Below are 6,904 nucleotides of genomic sequence, written 5' to 3' on the forward strand. Positions count from 1 at the left end.
CCCAAATCCGGACCTCCTGAATCAAAATATCTGGACAGTGATCCAGGTAACTGTATTCTTATGAAGTACCACTACCCTAGACTTTCATGTGTAGACATTTGAGACAATTAAATTATAATTCATTCAACCAAACATTCATTGAGTGTGTAGCCAGGCACTGTGCTAAATCCTACAGTGAGAAAAGAAATGGAAACCACAGTTTGCAAACCAATTGTACTATAATTCAAAAACAGATAAATGGTACCAAACCAGTTTAGATGTGCAATGTTAACAATCTAAACTCAAATTATTGTAACACTAGCTGGTTCAGACCCATATATTCCAGGATAGGACCACAGTAACAGTAACTCCCCATGAGTTTATGTTTCCTCAGACCACTGACAGTTTCAGCAACTTGCCAGATTTACAAATTCTGTTAATCCTTGCCCCCAAATCTCCCTCTAACTCCAGCCCCCCATATCCTGTAAGAACCCTTACTTAATTTTCCCCTTTGGATACCCAGCTGAGACTCTGTCAAGGTTATGTTTTTCCTTGCTCAGTAAGTTTAATAAACTCAGCTTCTTAGCTTGTAAAATCAACAAGTTTGCCTGGTGCTCTTCCTATGGGACTTCGACTGCAGGCACAGAAATAAAATAGTTATTTTCTCCTATGAATTATTGTGAATCTCCCTTACTGTTATTTTACATTCTGTCATATGTGATGCCATTCCTAGAATCTAAATTTATAATTTTTATTCTGGGCATTTTGAGGCATATCAATCAAGACACACTCATTAGGTGCTTGGTCTATAGCTTGAAGACAGATGAGTTATTTTAGGAGTTGAAGTACTGAAGCAAAATTTCACAACCCCACCGTCCTAAGCAATTAGAAATCTCTCTGGATCCCGCAGCAACAAGGACTATGATTCTGAAATGTCACCAGGATGTCTTTTGATGTAAATTTAGTTATCTTCATCCTGCTCTGAATTTGGAGGACATGTTCAGTCAGAAGATTTCTATCTTTTTCAGCCTGGAAATTTTTCTTCTAATATTTCTTGAATAATTCCTTCCCCTCTATTCCTTTTATTATTTCTACACAAATAAATAAACTTATAAATCTATCCACTATTCCACTACGTTTCTTAACTTTTTTTTTTTTCCCCTCATTGATTCCATCTGCTTAACCTTTTTCATTGAGTTCTGGGCATACTTCTTGGCTTGATTTTCTAGCTCACTATTTCAATCTTCATCTGTTTGCTATTTAATAACCCAATATTGAGTGCATCCCCACCCCTTGTTTTGTGGATATAAAATCTTTTCAAATACACCTGAGTCAGTTTCTGGCATGGGGGGTTGAAGAGTCCTCACTGCATTCCACCCTGAATCATCCTCAGTACATCAAGGCAGGTCAGTCATTTACCTACCTCAGGTTCTAGCCCTTCCTTCAACACTGTACTCTGAGGTGACCACTAGTGCCTGGATTTCTCAACATTGCAAACAACAGACCTAGAGAACTCATCAGCTCAGTCAATTCTCTATCCCTCACCCTTCCCTTCTTCACACCCCAGGTTTCTGCTCTAGACCCTGACCTGTCACAGAATTGTTATATGCATGTAAGATGTAGCATCCTCCTTGGATTTTTATTCTACCCCTCTACAGCCTAGTGGCCAAAGAGACTTCCCCACTCAAGAATCCCTGTACAGCATATGTTTCTCCCCATGGTGGACTCCCATGACACCAGTACCATTGCTTGCCCCACTCCATCCCTGCCTCTGATGGGACCTGTGGCCCCAATCAGCTCCTGTGACTTGAATGCTACCCTCACACATTAGGCCCTTCCCCTTGAGCTTGTAGGGGGTGGTGAACGGAACTGCACCTTGTGGAACAAAAGCCCCTCTAGGATTGGAAATCGAGAAATCTTGGGCCAAATGTCCAAGTTAGCTGCTGCCTTTTCATTTGTTCTTCTCTGTTGCCCTTGTTTCTGATGTACTGGCTTTGCTTCTACTCTGCTCTGATTCTCTCTCCCTAGTCCTACCACCCATGCTAGGGATTCACCTCAAGCAGAGATGCACTTTGGTTAAAAAGTAGTTTGGGGAACTTTGATCTCAGAGAAAGTCACCACAACTAGGAGGTGAATGAAAGAGCAAGGGATCCAAATTGGCTCATCCATTCTGAAAAAAAGAACTTGAATTAATTACCCTGATGAGTTTCACAAGTCTCCCTTTTGTTCTTTGTACGTGTTGACTGAGTTTGCAGTACCACTGGAAAGTTGCCTAACTCTTCAATAATTTTCTTCTATGTGTGTTTCCAGCTGTGGCTTTCTCTGCCCTTGATTCTCTATTGTCTTAGTGTAGGTTCCCACAAAAGCAGAGCCTGAGACAAGGACTTGGTGGCAGGTGGTTTATTTGGTAAGCAGTCTCAGGAAGCAGGAGAGTGGGAGCAGGGAAAAGTGATACAAGAAAAGAGTAAAGTCCAATAACGGGTGTAGTATTAAGGCTATTGTAGGCAACGGAGGCTCAACTCTGCAGGGACCTTTGAGAAGAGGTTCATCCAAAGGACGTGAGGCTGGAGCATTTATCTACTGGCTCTTGTCCCAGTTGGAAAAGGATTTCTAAGAGAATTATCTTTCATATACCTCCAGATTTCACCTGTAGGAGTCCTCACTGCATTCCATCCTGAATCACCCTCAAAGCAACATTCTCCCATGGCTTCTGAGAAAACCCTGGGGCAGAAAAGTGGAGAGGCATGCAGTGCACACTTGAGTGGGTTGCTGCCCTTGTGTACAGAACTGAAATCAAGAATGGGCAAGGGAATATGAAGGCAGGTAGTTGAAAATATTTGCTATACCCATCAATCCAATTCCATTTATTTTCTGCCTTTTAGGGAAATCTCAGTATTATTCACAGGAATACTAAAAATATGTTATCTGATGATATTACTATTTCTTGTATTCCCACATTATTATGGATTTACCCTTTTAAAAACTATTTTTTCTGCTGCCTCCTGTGCCAAGAGACCAGAAGAACTGGATGGTGCCTGACTACCATCACTGATCATTTTGATCAGAGATTCTATAGAGGAACACTAATCAAAAGGTTGAAAAATGTGAAACAGAATCTCAAATCTCAATGGAATACAGACTTTCTGGAGCCAGTGAGGCTGGATGAACCTAGAAAATATTTTCGTGAGATAACCTTTAAACCTTAAATCTCAAACTAAAGCTATCCCCTAAAGTCTTCTTTGAGCCAAACAGTGATTTAGCTTAATTAGTAAAGTATGTCTGTCTTGAGTATTGTGATGGTTAAGGTTATGTGTCAACACTTTCCTAGGCCATGATTCTCAGTGGTTTGGCAGATATTATGTAATCATCCTCCATTTTGTGATCCAATGTGAGCAGCCAATCAGTTGAAAGGGGAGTTTCCTTGGGGGTGTGGCCTGCATCCAATATTTATAGATGTTCTGGCAAACCTCACCCTCTCTGGATCCTGCATCCAACTTATCATCCTCTGCCCTCTGGTTCTTGGGACATAAGCCAGCAGCCAGGCATCTGACCTGCAGATTTTGGATTCATGAGCCCCTGCAAGAGAAACCGCCGGCCTGATGTCTGACCCACAAATTTGAGACTTGCCAGCCTCCACAACTGTGTAAGCAAATCTCTCTCTCTCTCTCTTCATATATATATATGTATATACGTTTCACTGGTTTTGCTCCTCTAGAGAATCCAGCCTAAGACAAGCATTGTGCTTCTTTAAAGAATGATCTGTGTGGGAGCAAATGGACAACAGCAACTTGAAAGATTAGATGAGTAGCTTAGGGGGCGGTAAGTTTGTGTTAATGGTGGTAGAATAATTTGGAAAAAGATAGCTAGAATAGTTGAATAACTTGAAGAAAGTAATCAATGTTACTGAGTGGTACATGTAGAAATTGTTGAAATGATGTATCTTTTGCTCTGTATATTTCACCAAAATATAAAATTTAGAAAAAAAAAAATCCAGGTGCATAGTTTTTAATTGTTCTTTATTTGTTTCTTAATTGCTAATTGTTGTTGTTCCATTGAGTAAATTTCGACTCATAGTGACCCCAAGTGACAAAGTAGAACTTCCCCATAGGGTTTTGTAGGCTGTAATCTTTATGAAAGCAGATTGCCAGATCATTCTGTGGAGCCACTGGCTGGGTTTGAACCACCAACATTTTGATTAGCAGCTGAGTGCTTAACCATTGCACCACCAGGACTCCTTTGCTATTTAATGCTAGTTAATTACTATATTTAAAGTATCAACATTATAAACAGACAAACCTCAGAGATGGTGTGTGTTTGGTTCCAGACCACCACAACAAAGCGAATATTGCAATAACACGAGTCACATGAATTTTTTTCTTTCCCAGTAGCATATAAAAGTTATGTTTACACTATACTGTAGTCTATTAAGTGTGCAATAGCATTCTGTCTAAAGAAACAATACACATACCTTAATTAAAAAATACTTTGTTGCTAAAATATGAGAACCAACATCTGAGCCTTCAACGAGTTGTAATCTTTTCTCTGGTGGAGCCTCTTGCCTCAATGTTGATGGCTGCTGACTGATCAGGGTGGTGGTTGCTGAAGGTTGGGGTGGCTGTAGCATTTTTTTTTTCTGGAATTTTTCTTTATTTAAATCTTTTTTTATTGTACTTTAGATGAAGGTTTACAGAACAAATAGTTTCTCATTAAACAGTTAGTACACATATTGTTTTATGACGTTGGTTTACAACCCCACGACATGTCAACACTCTCCCTTCTCGACTTTGGGTTCCCTCTTACCAACTTTCCTGTCCCTTCCTGCCTTCTAGTCCTTGTCCCTGGGCTGTTGTGCCCTTTTAATCTCTTTTTGTTTTGGTTGAAGGGTGAACCTCTGGAGTGACTTCATTACTGAGCTAAAAAGGTGTCAGGGTGCCATATTCTCAGGGTTTCTCCAGTCTCTGTCAGGCCCGTAAATCTGGTCTTTTTTTGTGAGTTAGAATTTTGTTCTACATTTTTCTCCAGCTCTGTTCGGGACCCTCTATTGTGATCCCTGTCACAGCAGTCAGTGGTGGTAGCCAGGCACCATCTAGTTGTACTGGTCTCAGTCTTGTGGAGGCCATGGTAGTTGTGGTCCCTTAGTCCTTTGGACTAATCTTTCCCTTGTATCTTGTTTTCTTTATTCTCCCTTGCTCCTAAAAGGGTGAGACCAGTGGAGTGTCTTAGATGGCTGCTCACAGGCTTTTAAGACCCCAGAGGCTACTCACCAAGGTAGAATGTAGAACATTGTCTTTATAAACTATGTTATGCTGATTGAGCTAGGTGTTCCCTGAGACATGGTCCCCACAGCCATCAGCCCAGCAATTCAGTCCCTCAGGAAATTTGGATGTGTCTATGGAGCTTCCATAACCTTGCTTTGTACAAGTTGTGCTGGCTTCCCCAGTATTGTGTACTGTCTTACCCGTCACCAAAATTACCACTCATCTATTGTCTATTTAATATTTACCCTCCCACCCCTCCCATCCCTCGTAACCATCAAAGATTGTTTCTTTTTGTGTGTAAACCTTTTCATGAGTTTTTACAGTAGTGGTCTCATACAGTATTTGTCCTTTTGTGATTGACTTATTTCACTCAGCATAATGTCCTCCAGTTTCATCCATGTTATGAGATGCTTCACAGATTCATCATTGTTCTTTATCATTACATAATACTCCATTGTGTGTATGTACCATAGTTTGTTTATCCATTCATCTGTTGATGGGCATCTAGGTTGTTACCATCTTTTTGCTATTGTGAACAATGCTGCAATGAACATGGGTGTGCCTATGTCTATTCCTGCAACGGCTCTTATTTCTCTAGGATATATTCCTGGAAGTGGGATTGCTGGATTGTATGGTATGTAGCAATTTCTTAAACTAAGACAACAATGAAGTTGTGGCTGCATCAATTGACTCTTCCTTTCCTGAAAGATTTCTCTGTAGTATGTGATGCTGTTTGATAGCATTTTACCCACACTAGAACTTCTTTCAAAATTGGAGTCAATCCTCTCAAACCCTGCCCCTGCTTTATCAACTAAGTTTATGTAATATCCTATATCCTTTGTTGTCATTTCAACAAAGTTCACAGCATCTTCACCAGGAGTAGATTCCATCTCAAGAAACCACTTTCTTTGCTCATCCATAAGAAGCAACTCCTCATCTGTTAAAGTTTTATCATGAGATTGTAGCAATTCAGTCAAATTTTCACGTTCTACTTCTAATTCTAGTTCTCTTACTATTTCCACCACACCTGAAGTTACTCCTCCACTGAAGTCTTGAGCCCCTCAAAGTCATCCATGAAGGTTGGAATCAACTTCTTCCAAACTCCTGTTAATGATGATATTTTTATCTCCTGCCAGGAATCAGGAATGTTCTTAATGGTGTCTAGAATGGTGAATCCTTTCCAGAAGGTTTTCAGTTTACTTTGCCCAGATCCATCAGAGGAATCACTATCTATGGCACCTATAGCCTTACAAAATATATTTCTTAAATAATAGGACTTGAAAGTCAAAATTACTCCTTGATCCATGGGCTGCAGAATGGATGCTGTGTTAGCAGGCATGAAAACAACATTAATCTGCTTGTACATCTCCATCAGAGCTCTTGTGACCAGGTGCATTGTCAATAAGCAGTAATATTTTGAAAGGAATCTTTTTTTTTCTGAGTAGTAGGTCTCAACAGTGGGCTTAAAATATTCAGTAAACTGTGGTTTAAACAGATGTGCTGTCACCCAGGCTTTGTTGTTCCATTTATAGAGCACAGGCAGAGTAGATTTCACATAATTCTTTTTTAAAATTTATTTTTATTGTACTTTAGGTGAAGATTTACAGAACAAATAGTTTCTCATTTAACAGTCAGTATACATATTGTTTTATGACATTGGTTAACAA

The sequence above is a fragment of the Trichechus manatus genome, unplaced genomic scaffold, assembly GCF_000243295.1.
Source record: "Trichechus manatus latirostris isolate Lorelei unplaced genomic scaffold, TriManLat1.0 scaffold00101, whole genome shotgun sequence".
In the NCBI taxonomy this organism is placed as follows: domain Eukaryota; kingdom Metazoa; phylum Chordata; class Mammalia; order Sirenia; family Trichechidae; genus Trichechus; species Trichechus manatus.